General features: G+C 37.1%; 1 protein-coding gene and 1 long non-coding RNA gene across 2 annotated transcripts in view; both read left to right on the forward strand.

Moving 5' to 3' along the window:
• The window catches only part of disco-r (disco-related basonuclin zinc finger protein), a 78,706-nt gene that overhangs the window by 20,188 nt on the left and 38,667 nt on the right, over positions 1-19,851 (forward strand). The gene's annotated exons all lie outside the window — the stretch shown is intronic.
• On the forward strand, positions 3,342-4,301 carry LOC138913828 (uncharacterized). Its single transcript, XR_011419688.1, has 3 exons — positions 3,342-3,412; positions 3,899-4,005; positions 4,066-4,301. It is a non-coding gene; the product is annotated as an uncharacterized lncRNA (long non-coding RNA).

The raw sequence follows: 19,851 nt of genomic DNA on the forward strand, positions 1-19,851 counted from the left end.
GTTTCGATCCGACGACTTGCACTCCCCCGCTGATCTTCTGATCTGCTGATGCTTCTGTGGTTTCTGCTTTTTGAGATTCAGCATCTAGATCCAAACATTCGCATTCAGCTACAGATACAGATACTATTCGATCTATGGGGAAATGGGTATGGATATTTTCTGGGGCGGCGGAGTGCCGAAGTGATGCATGCGAACGGTGAAAGCTCCGGGACTTTTCTCAAACCACTGATCAACGCCATCTTCTACTGTTCTGCACTGAAAACAAGATGTGATGTTGGTATAATCTACCAAGTTTAATCACAAGTCTCATTTTTAGATTGCTAATGAGATTAAATGGATTAATTATAATCTTAAGGTTCTTAACCTTGATGGTGATGAGATTAAATGGATTAATTATAATAATGCGACACACACACTCATGAATAAAACGAGAAAATCAATCAATGGAAATACTTTCGGCTTGCTTAGGAAGAAGAATCGACGTGTGCCCAATACAAGATAGGCGTGTAACCGCAGACACGCTTTGCGACTTCTTTATTTTTATTTTCTTTTTTTCAGTGTAGAAAATCATGATCGTCGCCAACGCAGGCAGAAGTCGGAATTCGGCGGGGCCATCTGTTGCACATCATTCGCACTTGGTCTCTGTCGGCGCGCTGCCCTATATTAATGGTAATATCTTACTTTTTGTATACATTTGGATTGAATGTGAATGTGTTGTTTCGTCTATTTTGTTTTTATTCCGAGTCAGCCTGGTAATTTTCGTATATGCGTGGATTTCATATATAATTAAATCGTCTTCGTTTGGTTTTTGGTTTGGTTTGCTTTGCTTTGCATCTTAGATTTATACTTTGTTGATACTTAACAATTAGGTATTGTGCTTCTTCTGTCTTTTGTTGTTCCGAGGCAATTGCACACGGGGCAGATGCATGAATATATATTGTATATATATAATCGAAATCAAAATGGACTACTACACTGATAAAAAGAAGGTAGTGAGTCTACAAATTTCGCTCTTTTTTATCCATTTTGGTTCTTATTAATAATAATTTAAATATAAAAATTGTACATTTAACAATTACAGTAAATTTTAAAACTTTTATTTTATAATCACATTTTTTTTATTTAATGAAGTAAAAATATTTATTTCTACATAAATTACAATTTTTTATTCAATTTTACGTTTTACATTTAATTTAAATATACATATTTATTAGTGATATTTATTTTACTTTGCCATTTTTTTCGGTGTAGGTGTATTTATATATAATTTGGTGAACGGGTGGACCGCAGAGATTGTTGGCATATGTGCGACTGGGCAGGGTGACTAATTGCGAGGGATACACTTACAAAAGTCATTAATGAATTAAAAGCAAAAAATTATAAATGCTCGAGGTCGCTTTTGGGTATGGAATGGAAATCAAAGTCTTTGCATAAACCTACAAAATCATAGGGAGAATAAAATCATAGGAGCGTTGAGGCGAACAAAAAAGCGAACAAGGCACACTAATAGGCCGCCTTTGGAGTCAAATGCCGCACACTCAAGTTGGGCAAAACATCATCAACATCAATATCATCGGGCACCAGGAGAAAAACAGCTACAAAACAGCTACAATATCAACAACAAAAGCACAGTGGGGAACGTTTTTAGATGTCTTTATTTTTTACTATTTCGCGTGAAAGAAATTACGATGAAAAATGTGCTCTAATAACAATTATGAATAAGCAAACAAAACCAAATGCCGCAAATAGCGGTCTCTACCTCCTAATAGTATCAACACCACCCCCTCCCAAAAAAAAAACAAAACAAAGATCTGGAAATATGTACATAACGATCCGCCATATCCCTTCTTCGGCGTGGATTCACCTCAAGTCATTGCCGATGAAATTTTATTATACTCTCGTACTCGTACTCGCACTCGCACTCGCATTCGCATTCGTTATGCCCGGCAAAAGAATACGCAGTTGTATCTATTCCAATATGTTTATATTTTTCTTTAGCCCACCCCTCAAAAACACCCTACGAGTATTTAAAAAAATACTGTACCCATTTCAGAAGAAAGACAAGCAATATCGAGGTAGTAATAGTAAAGTTTCCCGACTTATAGATACCCACTGGTACAAAAAGTGTTGCCTACACGCAGGCGTATTTTAAATACATTTTCGTGAAAATCTCTTAAAAATGTATTAAATATATTTTACAGATCCCCTTTCACGATTACAATATACCCTTCGCTTAAGGAGCAACGAGGTATCAAGACATTCAAAACATCCCCAAATTCATGGTAAAAAGATTATGAAAATCAGAACCAATAGTTTAGGGCTCTATGAGATTACCTTGTATTAACAAATTGATCGGTTTATCACCCGACAAAAAAAATCATCTCTCTTTTGGTTTTAACTGTTGCGAAATAAATAAACAATATCTAACCGAAATTGGAATTTATGTTTGTACCACGGAAAACTTTTCGACATTTGAAACGAGCTTTTAAAAAGCAAAGAGTGGAAAATTTAGAAATTTAAAAAATATCCAGTTTTCTGCAATACAAAAATCCATTTAAATTAGATTTGCAGCATTATTGTGATAACGTCGTGAAGAAATTAAACTACTAATTTAAAAATCTATATTTTTGTTTTTTTACAAGCGTGGTGTTTTTCCAAAAAATAAAAAAACCGATTTTATATTTGCGCAAAAGCAGTATATATTATAATTTTCAAGACCCTATCTTTAAAACTAGAGTTTATGCTAAAAAATTTACTTTTTTCCCATACACTCATAGAAATTTTTACCTAAATACTAGAAAAGTCGCCCTAAAACCGAGGTCGCCCTAAAACTACGAAAAATTTTCTTATTATACGGGTGGCTAGCCCTAAAGTTACGAAAAATCGCCATGGAAAACATTTTTTAGGGTTAGTTTTTCCAAAAAGGCCAATTTGCCCTGTTTTTTAGGGCGAATTTTCATGAGTAGACTCCAAAAGTAATTCCTTATTTTTAGGGCGAAATCGCCTTAAAACGTTGAACAAAATAGCAAAAAAAATGTTCTGAAATTGCCCTAAAAACAAGGAAGAGTCAAACGAAATTTTAAGACGCAATTAATGGATACATATGTAATACATGTGTGTATGTGTGTGTGGTTGACAGGTCAAAACAAGTGAATGTGTGTGTATATTAGGGCGGACCTTTTTCTATGAATTTTGATGCTGAGCGCATTTGACTTTAGAGAAGTCCACCCTTTTTCTTCTTCTTTGCTACTTTCGTCCGTTGCAGTGGCAAGGGTGGGGGTAGAAAGAGTTGCATTGTCTAGACTTTGTCATAATTTTTCGGGCGCTTGGCGGCGAAAGGCGTGTTTGTGAAAAAGTGAAAAATGTAAACGCTATTAAAGGACTTGGGAGGCGATTCTTTCTCTGTTTTCTGGTGAGTACATACATATATAATTGTGCAATTTGGATATTAATAACTAATTGAATTTACATATCTGTAACAGAGGAAAATGCAGCTGAAACTTAAAAAGATTTAACTGGAAGCAGCGGTCCAGATGTAGAGTTTTGGAAGTGTGGCAGAAAAAAGTAAGAACATTAATAAGAGTATACATATATGTATGTGTATATGTAAATAATGCTTGAGGTAAAAAAATGATGCAACAGAATATACACATGTATACAGATGTATATATTTACCAGAAATCTGTATTTATGCACCGGACAAACCGCATTCACAAGTGCATATGCCAAAATAACCCCCAAATTTCTATTGCGTCATTTCGTCAGTAACCGAAATTTGCTTTTGTTGCTTCTTTTTTTCCAGAAGTAGCAGCAAACGCAATCGCAGGCTAAATGAAAATTCTGACTGTTAGTAGTGCATTTTTATATTCATTTCTAACAATTTTATTTCTTGTTTTAGATTGAGAACGTCTTTGAGATCCAGCTTCCGCAAACCACTTTTCGCACTTTTTAAAAGCGAAAGTAAGGGAATAAAACTGCTCAAATCTTTGGAAAGCCACGCTGAAGGTATGTGCTTTTTCTCTTTTTCTTTTCTCATTCAATAAATAGACTGTTTTTATTTAATAGAGATACAATCAACTTTAATTTGGGTTGCGATCCATTCAGTGTTGGTGCGACAGCAATGACAAAAAAGGACGGCGGGAGCAAGAACGCGAAGCACACCATTGCGGACCCGCGAAGCCGTTTCTTGGTTTGGAAGGCTACTGTTGGGGAACTGCAAACACATCTAAAGGCATTGACGGAAAATTGCTAATCCGGAAAGCCGAAACTGCAACCATTCAGCTGCAACGTGGGAACAAGCCCTTTTTGACCTTGGTGAATTTCCAGTTTACCTATCAGAGGTTTATTTATAGAATGCCAACCTTATTGAAAAGTATTGATGTGTGCTTCAAAATATTTTTTGTTTTAAACCACGACATTTATCCAAAAAATGTTTTATGAAATTCATTTAGAGTCTGATAAGAAAGGTAAAGCTTTATCCGAACTCTTGAAGGATTATAAAACCTTAAAACTGTAACTATTTTAAAGAAACAATCTGTTCATTCCAAAAAAAAATATTATTTCTATGCATTCAATTAGAAGTAAAATTTGATAATCAGTACTTATTGTAATAAACCTTAAAAGACCTAAAATTTCCTCCGGCGGAAGCACAAAACCTAAGGACCAAAAAATACATTAAGCCAAAACATTATTTTTAAGATCGATGTAATTCTTTTAGCAATAAGAATAAGTAGAAAAGTATGTAAATGTATATAATTAGAAATTGTGTAAATAACAACAAACAAAAATATAAAAAAAACAAAAAAATAATGAAATCGTATTTTTATTTATGAAAAAAAGCCGGGAAATTTTGGGGAGCACTTTGCTTTTTTTAGGGCAATTCGCCTATAAATCCAGAAAAACGCCCTAAATTTATAAAAATCTGCCTTTAGTTTCAGGATATTTTTTCATATTTCTAGGGCAATTTGCCCTAAAATCCAGAAAAACACCCTAGATTTATGAAAATCTGCCTTTAGTTTAAAGGTATTTTTTCCGATTTCCAGGGCAATTCGCCTATAAGTCCAGAAAAATCGCCCTGGATTTAAAGGAAACTGCCTTTAGTGTAAGGGTCTCATTTCCTATTTTTAGGGCAATTAGCTTTAAAAATAGAAAAATCGCCCTAGATCTACGAAAAATCGCCCTAAATGTGTGACAAATTCACCCGTATTTTTAGGGCAATTTGCCCTAATTTTGTTGCCTAGTCGCCATTGACCCCCGTTTTAGGGCGATTTTCCTTGTTTTTAGGGCGATTTTACCGGAAAATTTCTATGAGTGTAGTGCACTGGTAAAAAATGAGTTGAAAGTGGCCAATGCTAAGATGTGTACATTTCGGCAGCATCATTTGTATTTTTAGCCGAGTGCTGGACTTTGTTTATAGGCAGGGATTGATCGGCTGAATGCGTGTGCCGGCAGCAGTAAATGCCAAACTAGCCAGGTTCTTTTCAGTTTTTTTTTCAGAATCTCCTCAAATTTATCTAATCGTCTCACTTCCCCCCGAAACATTACGCGCGCCTCTCCTATACAACCCATTTCCAATCCCAATCCCATTCCACTTGTCTTCGCGTTTAGTGGAGATACAATACATAGTGTGGCGATGTGGCGATGGGGATATTGCCACGTGAAAAATAGCGGTCCAAAACTTTAATGCCTACTACACATTTTTTATTTCGATCTTGGGTAAACATTTAGCTGGAAGTAAACAAATACAAGACACTTAAAGATATTTTTGGTAGTCGGTACTTGCGACCAAATGTAGACATTCTGTTCATACACAGTTGCTGCGGAATGTATCGTTACAAATCGTTTCGGTAGCTCGTTTATATAAAACGAGAAGCATATGATTTCTTTTTCTAATCTCTGCTCTGTTCTGTTGTTTCTTTTCCGTATGTTTATTGATTCAAGGAATACGTTGACTCACGAGCCATTAACACTTCAAATTGTACTCGTACATACGACCGAAAAACATTTTTGTACCTTCATATAGGAGCTAGTCACATTAATTTGAAGATGTATACAAAAAAACAAAAAAGGCTTGCAACATCGCGCGTGCCTCTAGATTTTTCACGGAACAGCAGTCCTCTTCCAAATCACAAAAAAGACTCTTGAAATATGGGTGGAGTTGAGTTAGAGTTTCAACATTTTTATGAGCACTTTGATTTTCGTTAAAAATAGTATATAAAGTTATTAATAAAGAAATAATAACTTTTTCTCTACATATTATAGGAATAGTCGTTCCATATAACAAAATATTCTCGAAATATGAAAAAAAAATTTTAATGAAAACAAAAATGTTTTCTAAGTGTTGGGATGACGTGTTTTAATTATTAAATTACACCTCTGTTTAAAACAGCGGTCGGCACACACATACGATGACATTTTGTTTTATATTTGTGTGAGTAATTTGCACTGGGCAGCTCATCAATGTGTGTGTGTAGACCGCTGTTCTACAGTGTACATGAGAGGCAGCGGATGGACAGAGAAATTCCCTATGCTCACTCAATAGAACGCTGCCGACCGCTGGTTTAAAACTATAAAATCCCGTTACTTTTTTCAAGACAGTCTAAACCATTTCCATTTTATTCTCACCCTGGCTTGCCCTTTTTTAAGGCGTAAAAAGATGAATTTGACTTTAAATGCCATCGATTCAGACGACTATGGAACGTTCTCAACTCTTTTAATTTCCTTCCTCCGATAGACTCTCGCCATCCGATACAATGTCCGCGGAGTTGCTGCCTCTAATTTGATTGTTTTTTTCGGTTAACCCGAGCAGCAGTGCGTGCAGTGGACGATTTTGTTAAAGTTTGTTGCCAAAAGAAAAAAGACGCCGTGACCTGGCGATGGTTAGCAGACTCATTCCCAAACTCATTCCCAATTTGCGTGTTTCGTATGTTCCTTTGGTGTCTTTGTTTGATCCGTGTGAATGTGAGGAACAACGATCGGCGGCGCTTACGAGACTGGAGTGCTTAAAATTGGTTAAAAAACGAAAAAAACCAGGCTATAACAATAAGAAGGACAACAAAGGGCCTACAGATTGGACGACGACGAAAGCGAAAGAGTAAATGGCGAGGAAAAGAGCTCAAAAACTGTGTCCACATCATATACGATATGTCTGGTCTGGGGCTCTGTTCTAAAAGATGCCACTTTTTGACTTTACTGCCAGAAGGTAACACCCACCGGCCGACTCCTGCATATTTCGAATCGAAATTCATTAAGATTCATTCTATGAGCTGCCCGAAGGCTTATAGCCAAAGCTTTTGGTTTAGGTCCCCTTTGATATGTTTTCGTGACCAAGTTGAGGACCCAAAGGTACGGTACGAAACGGATGTTGCCGTTCGTTCTTGTGTGTGTCGCTCTTTTTGTCGATCCACTTTTATTTTTTTTTCATTTTCTTTTTTTTTTGCCCGGATTTGACGTCAAGGCATCCATTTTGGCGATTTTTGTAACTTATAACTTGACAGCCAGCCAGCCAGCCAGACAGTCAATCAAGCGAGCAACCAACCAGCGGAGCAGCGAGGATAAATGAAATTAGGCACTTATTTTAATGGAGTCCCTAAAATCCCGGCGAATAATACAAGCACACGTACACTGAAAGAAACTAGACAACGAAAAATCAAGAAAAAATTTTCTTGATTTATGGAAAACGAGAATTGTTCTTCTTGAAATCGAGAACCGAGAACACTCTTCTGAAATGGCACTTCCTCTACATTTTAGTAAAACCATTAGCACTAAAATACTGAAATTGAGACAGAATCTCCTTGATTTCTTGGAAACGAGAATTATTCTTCTTGAAATCGAGAACATTTTTTCTGAAATTGGCACTACTTATCTTCAGAAAAACCGAGAGCACTTCTTCTTGATTTCAGTAAAAATACTGATATCGAGAATGGTTTTTTTTTCTCGGTGTTTGTATGTATACATACTATATAGTATACGACAGGCTGAAAAAGCAAAAGCGAACTTTGGCAGGAGGAGGAGACTCTCGGCCAACTCGAGACGTCGGCGACAGTAAATGTTGGCCAGATTGTTTCCTTCGCTCGGCCACATTCGTATTCGTATTATTGGAGGAATAATCAAGAAACTGAAACTGGGACGAGAAGTGAAGACCGAGGACCGAAAGGCCACAAAAATTTGCCTTTATTTGATTGTACATAAAGGATACACACGTATGGACAAACAAATCCATTTGGAAGGCCGACTTTTATTTGTTAATTTATTGTGATGTTCTTCTGAAAATTAGTCTAGAGCGGTTCCCCCAATTTCCCATTATGTATGCTGTCTTAAGCCTTCATAACTGCCCCATTCAGCGAGACACAACGCAGGCTGCTCTCATGTGAATGTGAACCTCCTCGGTTTCCGATAAGGATTGCCCCATACGAAATTGGTATTGGTGGTATTGTGTGTGGTAGCCCTACGTTGATTCGTCGAAACCAATTAATCATTTTCTTTAATTTGTATTCCCCTTTTCACCTTCACCAGTTTGGTTTTTTTCTTAAACGGTTTAATGCGAAATCAAAGCGTGTGACTTTGTCATTAAGTTTCCCGAAACCCAGTTGATAAGCCCATGGGAGAGCAAGCCCATGACCAAAAAACTCGAAACTCGAAAGCTTACTTGAAGAGTCGTATCTAATCGCAGATAGGAAGGTTCCAGTGTGGGAGCCTGGGAATGCTACATCCTAAGTTTGCAATCAGTATTCCTTTTATTTATTAGCTACCTCTGCACAGTGGTTGTGTTCAGATGGTGAAAGTGCTAAAAAGGTGACCCAAAACTGCACAATTGGGGTAAGTAACTGGATCAGTGGGATACCGATGCCAAGAAGGTATACCTCTAGAAGTTTTTAGGTTAACTGTCAGCAAATTACCATTAGAATTGTTTCACAATTCTTTACTTTTAACAAAGGTGACCCAAAACTGCTATATTGGAGTTTATAACTTGCTCATTTAATTACCGATTTTGTATAATCATACCTCTATAAGTTTGTGCTTGAATTTTCTGCAAAATTGCATTAAATTTTTTGAATTTTAAGAGTTTGTTATTTAATTACCTAATAATGTGCATTCAAATGTTTTATTTCACGTTAGGCAAATTCTCATAAGTGAGGTGACCCCAAACAAGAGCCAATTTAAAAGTTATCAGTTTAAAGCTTTTAGTTTTAATTTGAAAATGTTACTTTCAAATATATGCTAAACGCACATTTTTCTCACTAAATACGCACCTTGAAAATAACAATTAAAATTGACTTTTTCCCCACAAGACTGGCCAAATCTCCCACTGTGCCACGGACACATCCAATCTGCGACGAGAAACAGACGAAACGACAGACCTCGTCGTCGTGTCCGTTTTGAGTCATGTTGCTTCATAATAGACTACTACGGCTTTGAAGTTGTTTTGGCGATGACTTCGTCGCTTCATTCTCTTTCCTTTTTCCATAAATTTAAATTATTAATTTTTTAACCACGGATAAGATGACGGCGACGATGATTATGTCGTTTTATTATTGCTGCCGCCGCCGCCGTTGCCGTTGAAGCCGAAGCCTTTGTGCCCTTTTAACGAAATGAGAGTAATTTGTGAATTTTTTCCCCTTTTTCATTTTGCTCCGCTTGAGTTTTTTATTTTATTTTTTGTTGCCCTTGCCCAGACCATTATGTGGACCAAACAAAGGCAAACCAATTTGACTACAAGCGGCCTAACATCAAAACCGTCGTCGCCATTGCGTTAAAAACAAACATGAAACAAACGTGAACTCTGGCTCCTCGGAGACTCGGATATTTTTGACCTCGCCGGTTGGGCATTCAGATCTCCACCCACTCCATCTCCCACCGCCCACGCCCCCTTTTGGTACATAGTATTCATAAAAATGATTTAACAAAACGCTACAATACATACTCGTATTTTTTCTACCTGTGGGCAATGGACGTTGAGACCCTGCCCAAAACAAAAAAGGACGCGGAAAGCTCTTCGAAATCTGTGGAAATGCGAACCTGAAAATCTTTTTTTTTTAACATTCAAAATGTTCGAAATAATTAATTAAGAATACTAGGAAATAACAAAAAGTGAGGTCTTGAGTACCTTATTATCATTCCCTGTTGTGGTTGCTCGCCGCAAATAACTGTCATCAGTTCACCTCAACTAATTTTCACATCAGTTTTAAGTTGAGGTATTATCACGATAAAAAAACAAAAATTCAGATGGAGAATCCAAAAAAATGTATATTTGGAAATCCAATTTTTCCTGGGTTTTAAAGCTTTGTAACTTGCGTAGAAAACTTATTTGCCTCCTCTGGAAATACTATTCATGTAGTTGTGGGGGAGAATCTTATTTTTTGTTGCATACTTCTTGAATACCCAATTTTCTTTCATTTATCCCCTAATTCTCCTCTAATTTCCTAAAAGATAAACGCTTAAGAGTTCGTTACCCTAATTACAGTGATAAATACTCAAACAAAATCCCTTTTTGAAACATAAAATAGTTTGAATGAATAGAATATATTTCAGTTTAAGAGTTGCTCGTTCATTGAGCCCCTTTTTGTCGTTGGCAACCTGCCACAAATAAGAAGTACAAGTGCGAGTAAACTTACGAGTGTTGTTTGTCTTGGCCGGGAGGAAAAATCGCGAAGGGGGCGGCATTACCACGACCCACGACCATGGCACTGACTGCATTTTTTCTTTCTTTTCTGATCTTTTCTTTTCCTTGCTGTTTTTCTGTTTTTTGAATGCAGGCCATAACCTGCGCCTGCTGCTGGTGGCAATATACCACCAGATGGCCGGAGGTCTTTGCCGATGCAGTTAATGAAGATACGTTTCAATTAGCTCAATTCGAACGTGAAAGTGTGAATATGTGTATTTATAAACCCAGCCCATGAGGCCCAGCTGCATAGCTACTGAGCGTAGAGTCGAAAGCACTGAGAAAAACTCATAGCCAGATCTGAAGATCCGATATTCTTGTGATTTAAGCATGAATAGCTTAGAGTACTAAGCTAACTCTAATGGTTTCCGAGATACAGATTTCCAAAAAGCCTAATAAATATTTGAAAATTAACTTAGCATTTTTAGGGTTAGAACCCGCATTATTATACTACCTACATATTTCCCATTTTGTAATTCAGACCTTTTCCACACAAGTACTACCACGGTGCAGTGAAACAGAATAACAGAACGTTACAAATCCAAAGACAATGATTTCGACGCCGAGTTAAGTTGACTTGGTCCGAGTTGAGCCATGAATGTGCAATGTGCTATGCAAATAGTCATAATTGCAGGCAACCACAAGTCGAAATGGTATGGTATATGGTATATGGTATTCCTGTTGCTCCTCGCCGGCTGATCATTAAGCGCAGTTGTTCACTTAACGCATGAAGGGAAAAACAAATGCACGCGCGAAAATTCTTAAAATCAATTTACCCTCGCATGTTTATGGGAGCGAGTGCATTCTGACATTGATTTGCTAATGTCTGCAAATGTCATTGAATGAGCTTCGGTAGAGGGGGAGTAGAGTACCAACTATAAAAGTACGGGACACCGCAAGCCTACACGCAAAAATATATTTGTGTTAAATTCTATGGGTTTAGTAAAAATTATTGTGTCTTACGGAATCATCAAAATACTTTTAATGATCCAGAATACTTTAATAATTTTTAAAATTACAATTTTAATTTTTTCTTTCTGTGTAGGACAAAGTGGAAAATGCGGATTTTAGCTCATTTAACCAGAAAACCAATAAAAATCTGCACACCAAATCTTCGAAAGAATGGGAAGACTGCGCTCTAAATCTACAAATCCGGCATAAATTGCACTGCACTTAATTACAAATAATATCATAAATATTTTTGGTTTATTTAGAAGCTTCATTCTGATACTTGTAATTTATTTTAAATCTTCCTTTCGCCATGATGACGATGACGAGATGACTGAACTCAACACATATGGCCTACGTGTAGCATTGATGAACACCATTTACTCGAAGTTCTTCTCGGAAATAAAAAATTGACAACGCAAACGCAAAGGGGAGAGCAAAATGTTCGACATTCCGTTAAAATTCAATTGAAATCTTACAAAATTCCAACGGATTTATCCTTATCAGTGCAGCAGAGCAGACCACCTTAAAAATTCAACTCTTGAATGGTCATTTACTTAATGTTTCGCCTAATAGAGAAAAAGTGGGGAGGTCTTTAAGTATTCTGGCAATCAAGAAGCAAAGTAGACGCACGTGCGACACTCCAAACGACTCATTAGCCCCAACCCCCAATAGAAATCCCTCAATCCAGAACCAAAAGTCCAGCCAAACAACATCTGTGGGCTCTAATTTCGAATCTTCCGGCTACTTCCGTTCGTTCCAATATAATAATACTCGCATTTGTTTCATCCATCCGATGCGAAGCGATGCGATGCGATTAAAAAGCAAGCACACTTTCGGATCTATGGATTTTCAAGCCCCCAAACTAACAGCACATTGAAATACTTTGGCCCTAAGTGGTTTATTACGATAAGCGAGTTTCCCGAGAGCACTCACCGTCCGCGTTTCAATTACCATTGTCAATTCCGATGGCACTGCCTGCGGCTTCTTTTTCCTCGACTGAAGTTGGGTTGTTCTGGGATGGGATAGGATGGTATAGGATGGGATGATGGGGTGCCCGTGCTTGTTCATATACCAATTCCGATTCCATTTCGAGTCCCAGTCAAGTGGCGCGCGGACTTTTGCCCAACATGTGAGATGATTGCCATGATTGCGCGCCGGCCACAAGGATTACAGCTGACAAAAACAAAAAAAAACAAAAAACAGAAAAAAAGGGGCCCACAAAGCAAACAGAAGTAAAACAACAAGAGCGGGATTGATGGAGCCCCAGCCATTTGTTGATCTTTTTATTACCACGTTTTTTCTTTTTTATTTGTTTCGAACTTGCAAGTATCATGTGTCCGCAAAGGACAAAACACACACTTCCCACCGTTAAAGAAAAGTGTATAAAATAGGAATAGAAACTAAATACTTTACTATTACCTTAAAAAAATCCCGACTAGACTACTCTATAAACGGGAAGTAGAAAAAAAATTTAAATATAATAATAATTGTTTCCTTCTGATTCTTGAAATCATTAAACTAGTTATTATTATTTTTTATTATATATATTTTTTTAAAAGTTATAATAATTTTCTCTGACTAACAATTTTTCAAAATAATTTTATATTTTAATAAATATTTAAATATTGTTTTCTGGTTTATAATAATATTTATTTTTTTTAGCGATTGTAGGGGAAAATTATAGCTGGAAAACCAAAAACCGAACACATTCGTCCTATAATCAGAAAAGCAGCAAGCGGTTAGCTGCGATGCACTTGAGCGTGACTAAGTGCGACTCCGATTCGGTACCGATATGTACATAAATATACTTATATGAGGTGTATGAGAGGTGCGAGCGGTTCTTGGTCTGAAACTTGAGACAGAGAGCCTAGGCTATGGCTAAAAACTAAAAACTGAAACCCAATGGCTCCACCTGCTGCTCGTTGGCCGTTGCATTAATAGCGAAGCAATCAGGGCGTTGCAAAAGCGAACGCGCTAAGATCATAACGAACGGTTTAAATATAATATATTAACTGGATTTATAATGCCTAGAGATTGTGTGTGCCTGTGCGCTTACCACAGATTACAGATACATTCGGAAAACGAACAAACGAACAAAGGGAGGAGCCAATTTGAAGTGCTTGAGCAAAGCTGCGGCAATAAATGCTAGGATATTTTGACACATTTTGTACTTTAACTAGATTTAAGATCAAAAACCCTTAGGGAATTAACTAAAATTGTGAATAAATTATTATGAAATGATAGGATTGCCAATAACCAAAAATAAATATTTCATATATTGTAGTTGAGAATTTAAATTATTTTGCACAGCATACAGGTAATTTGTAACTCCTTTTTAACCAGAGGTTAAACAAACTCTTTTATGTTTAGGTTGTCAAAAAAAGACATTGAATAATATTTAGTATTTGTTTTAAATGCTGAAATCTCAACATATAGATTTTGGACAGTTTTCCAAGTTCGAGTCATAGGCCTTAACCAAATCCATCTCAATCTTAATATGTGTCTGTCAGCTGCAGAAGGCCTAACCCCCAACCCCTTAACAACGGCGCCCCTGTCACTCAGCAGTGGCCACTGCGATTTCGTAGTCGCAGTTATTACTCTGCCCAATCGCAATTAAAGCTTCAACAGCAGCAGCTAAGCGAGGAAAAACTAAACAAAAAAAAAAAAAAAACAAGAAAAATAAAAATAGAAAAACAGCAGAAGAGAAAGAAAAACTAACGTCTTTTAGCTCTGCAGTTGCCGTTTGTTTCATCGTCCTCACTGAACACGCGCATAAATTTCGACTTAATTAGATACGTTGGGATGGACTATACGCGATGGAGGGGGACTATACATATCTTTCTATATATATACATATGATCTTGTATGCATTGCACTACTATCATTGGCATGTCGGTAGCAATGGCCGGCGATGTCTTTGTCATGCCACACTTGTTCGCAGATATATAGAGCCTATAGAGTATACTATAACCATGCCCATACGATAATCTGAGGTGGTCAGTGTACTGTTCTATTATTTTCTGCTTCTTAGATCTCCGCGACTTCTTGGATCATGAGTAATTGGCCTTCCAGCTCGCTGAACATCGTTAAGGATGTATATTGATGTGGTTGGCTAATGAATGGTTTTGTTTTGTTCAGATTCCTGCTTTACATTATACTGAAGAATAGGACTGTTAGATTTCTTTTTCTAAAGACACTGCTAGTTTTTAATTTTTAAAACACAATTATATTAAAATTCAAAAATAATAATTATAATAATGACGCATTATGGTCGCCTTGTTGAATACAATGTTTCAATTTTTTATATCACATTAACCAAGGAAAGAAGGAGATATAAAATATAATCCACATGGAGTAGAAGTATTTATCGGGCTATAAAAAGAGATTAGCAAAAATTATGTTTTGCATCATTTGAAGGCTCATTTTGTTGCATAAAATGCTTGGGAGAACAATAAAAATGGCTACAATGTCGATTGAAATGATAATTACCTTTAGAATACATAGTTTGTTTTAAATTCTAAGAACTCACAAGAGAAAGTTCATAAAACACTAAATAAATGTTTATTAAATATCTTAAAAACATTTCTATGCTGCACATGACACCTAAATTTAGCTTTTTTCCAAATTTTTGATAGTAACGAACCCTTGGTACTTTTCATCAACATTTAAATATATTTTTTTTTTAAATATGAAAGACACCATGAAAACTGTTCACCCTTTTCTTATTATTATTTACTCGGATATTGATATGTGCTCCTTATATACGTAAGTGCCTAAACAATGAAGGAGGCCAGTGGCATGGCAACAATGAAAACTCGCTTAGGTACAATACAAATAATCTGCCGAGTACTCGCTCTCGAACTCCCTTCTGTCTTGGGTCTCTGAGAGAGTGGGCCATCCGAACATCCTAACATCCGACTCCTTTCGATGCCATATCATCCTGGTTTCAAGTCCTGTTCCCAAAGAACCAAGCCAGAAAACAGATGGCGCTTGTTCGCTTGCTCGTCTTCGACATTGTGCTCGTCATTAGGGGCTGCTTCGATTCGAGGGATTGGGATTTCTATTTGGAATTATGACAGCATAATAATAATGGCAACTAGGGGTCAGGGGTCGCGATGCGATGATTGCACAATATTTATTTACAGAAATTATTATCATTTATGAGTAGGCCGAACCGTCTGGCGATGCATTGTCTGCTTTGAGTCGTCGCTCCGGTTCATCGGTTTTTGGTCTCATTCAGGACTTTTTACTTTAATGTTTTTTTTTTGTATTGGGAATCGAGACAGTTGCTTCCTTGATTGAACCGCAGCCTGTCTATCTGCCGATTGTTTGCTAAACAGGATACACGCCATGTTAAAAATAAGAGACCAAACAAAAGGCACATATCATCATAGATTTACCCTCTTATTTAAGAGTATCAAGTTTCTAAAGTAAAATATTCAAATTTGCATCTGTTTTTAAATAATTAAAAAAGAATGTAGAAAAGTTGTGACAGTATAAGTTCACTCTACTCAGATCCCATGGGAAAGATCGCTGATATGGCACATTTTCCTCCTCCGATGGGTCCACCAAGTAGCGGTGACCTTTCCCGCCTTTTTGCCTTGCCCTTGAGGAGCCCCCCTCTTGCATTTGCCATCCGATTATCAATTCATGGCTGCGACGTTATTACTCGCATCTCGGAAAAGTGAAAAATGGAAAAAAGAAAAAAAAATTGCAGTCTGTGGGGCAACCGATCTTAATTTAAAATGAAAAAGTTGAATGCTATGGGGCGACGGCGGTTAGGAATGTTATGTAAATTGAACTTGAAAATCGCTGAAACAATGGAAAAGGTTTTGAATATTTCTCTCGCTTAATTAGTAAACGCAAGGAGGCGAACGCAAATAATTCTCCCTATAGAGCAGCGCGCAGTTGCGTCTTAAAGCACTCAGAAAATTAATTATAATTGTGACCAGATTTTAAAAAAAAAAAACATTCTACTAACTGAAGATTAGTAAATCTAACGGTTAATCCTGTTTGTTTGATTTTTATTAGGAGCTTTGGGTTATAGCCCATTAAATATATTTTTTTTCTAATAATTTCCTTCAAAAAAGCTTAATTTCTCGCTGTGTACCACGGAGGAGGTGACGTTGTTGGCGATGGTGAAGGTGGCGCATAAATTATTTAACAACTGGTTGGCTAGGCCGGTGTGTCGTGTGGTTTGCTGGGCCAATCTGGCCCGCTGATCGGCCCTCCAATTGCGATTCCCGACTTTGACTTCGACTTCGACTCGGCCCTCGGTCCGTTCCGCATTGGCGACGCAACGTAGCCGAGACGACGAGTTGAGTTCAGTTCAGTTAAGTTGAGTTGACTCGAGGGTTACTCGAAGCCAACATATCGAGATCAAGAGGGACGGGCTTCTTAGCTTAGAGCCGAAAACAGCTATTATTAATTTTGCTGTTTTATTATCAAATGTATAAAAAAATCATGATAGGCAAGAGTCCTAGAAAAGGTACCCCTTAACCTACACCTCTATTATTGAAATGACTATTGAAATTTACTTATTGGCAATGATTCTGATTGATCTTTCAAAAGACTTATTTATATTCTATGTTTTAAAATATGTCATCACATATTCTTAATCATTAGAACATAGAAGAACATTTATAAAATGTATTTAAAACAGTTAATATTATTTCTACTGTAGAAAATGTATATTATAAAAACATATTTCTTTGTAAAATGTGTTCCTAATTGTTCGTTGCAATTTTAATTAATTTTTTAAGCGTATATATAATTATTTTCAAACCATTTAAACTTAATTTAATTAAAAACTTGTTTCTACTATATCTACAGAATTTTCTCTCCGTGTATCGGTCTGTGGATCAGTGGCTACAGGTGTGAGCACTAATACTGGCTACTAATATGTACGAACAGGTGCCGCAGGGAGTCGCGGTCACAGTCGGCAGTATCGCCGCATTGTCGTAGTATCGCAGTATCGTCGTGAAAATTGCTCTGGGAGACCAAAAATTTGAATCGTCTCTATCTGCAGCATTGTTATGCAAATGATGTCGCTCGACACGCAAACGCCACCGCCTTCGCCTTCGCTGTATCGTTGTATCTGTCGCGGACAGATACAGATCCCTTTGTTGTCTCTACCCGGGGCGATTGCATATTATCATATTATCATATTAAGCGACAGGGCCGCGATGTTCAGTTGATGGTTGGTTGGCTGGCCCGTTTGCTTGATGTTCCGCTGGGCACGACGAATGTCAACGCACAGCGAAATACTTTCGCATGACAGCGAAACATTGCCACCTGAGACTCTAGACTCGTCTCCAAGGTTCTTGGCTAACTATTTATCCACTTTAGGGTTCTTCAAAGGCATAGTATTTACCGTATGTGGAATATAAAAGGTCATATTCCTCTCACATGTTGCACGCCAATTCTCTGTGACTTTGTAAATATTTCTTTTAAATTCCTTAGATTTAAATTTATTTCCTTGAGATGCCTAGAAAAATGCTACTACAAAAAATGAAAAACCAATGATTTTTCAACTCGGATAGTATAGATTGAAAACCTTTTGTTATACGACTGCGCCTAATGTGCATCGCACACGCACCAATTAGCTGAAAAGTTTGTCAAACTGCAAATGGGAGCAGGCTTTTAATGACTGTTTAATAAGGTCGCCTCAGGATCGAACCGAAAAGTTGCCTGCCAATAACTGGGGACCTAAAAACAGAGTGACCGATATCAACCACGTCGCAACAGTGTGACCATGCACCGAAAAAAACAGCAATAGTAAACCAATTAAATAAGTCAAAGAAATGATAATAGAAAAACTTTTTTTCGGTTCTTAATATAAAACTTTAAATAATTAATCATTTCAAATGATTTCATTATTAAAGCTATTATTAAAATCCCTAAAATGATAATAGTTTTGACATATTGTTTTAAGATATTTTTTATATCTTATCAAATTTTTTTGTTTTACCCTAGAACATTGAAAGATTTTTCTTTGGGTGCAGGACAGCCGATGGGCCACCTATTGCGGGATCGGTGATCTATAGCGCTCGATTCCGATCCCCCAGCCCCATTGCCAACCCATCCTCATCAGCATCATCACGTGAGACGAGATCCCCGCACAAGAGGCTGTAATTAGCGGTCAGGGTCCTCTCGGCCATCGCATGACATTTGGGCACGATGAATGGGAGCCAAATGAAAAATACAAGCAAAAAACCAAACTAAAAAAAAACACAACCAGGTTGCTCAGGTGTTGCGTGTTCGTTAAGATGCACTCTCCGATAAGAGTCAACAAACAATTTTCGAATTGTAAACAATTTGCGATGGTGTGTCTCTCTAGGCCGGGTCCATCCAACTGCCAACTCCCGATTCTCGATTCCACACAGTCCTAGTCCCAGTTTTTTAGATTCCAAATCGAGTTCTGGCCTTAGCTAGAGTTTTAGCCTTAGCTTTGGGCCAGGCCAATGGGAAAGTTTGTGGCGATGGCGAGTGTGAATTTGACTCCCGACACGGTCGGCTATGCAGGCCCATGCCATTGCCATCCATGCCCATCACAGATCTGCTGATTCGTTAATTAACTTAAGTTGCTCCACCATGAAAACTGTCATGCCGAATGAATGACTAACAACACTGAGCCACAAAATCGATTTTCACTATAATTTAACATTTAGAAAAGCCAAAAAAATAGTAAGAGGTCGGGAGTTCATAACAAATATTTAGACAATAAAAAAATATTTTCGTTACTTTAAAAGTATGATCATATTCAGATTAAGGTCCGTTTTTTCATCCGTATGTTAAATTAAAACTTACTTAAGGCCTTCGGAATTTAGGCTTCAAAGCATACTTTAATTTTAACATGAGGTCAGAAAAAACAACCCTTAAAATTACATAAACTTTAAAGAAATTTATTTTCAATCATTTTTTTAAAAATCTTAATTTCATAACTTGTAAGTTTGTTCTCCATTTCTCCAAGTGTATGCGACTTACTCGCATAAAGTTTAAACCATTTTAATGTTTTTGAAAATAATTAAACCTTACAAAAAATGTTTTTCTAATTTACCGACTAGTTTTTCTTAATATTTAATATATTTGAGGTTCAAACAAAATAAAAGGTGACGCGAGTGGACCATTTGGAACTGCGGGATGGGTCCCCGTTCCGTCCGCCCATTCTCGTTCCGCCCTTCATGAAAATGAACCTTGGGGCAGGGAATGGAAATGGAAGTAGAAATGGAAATGGGAAA

The sequence above is a fragment of the Drosophila takahashii genome, chromosome X (assembly GCF_030179915.1).
Source record: "Drosophila takahashii strain IR98-3 E-12201 chromosome X, DtakHiC1v2, whole genome shotgun sequence".
NCBI lineage: Eukaryota > Metazoa > Arthropoda > Insecta > Diptera > Drosophilidae > Drosophila > Drosophila takahashii.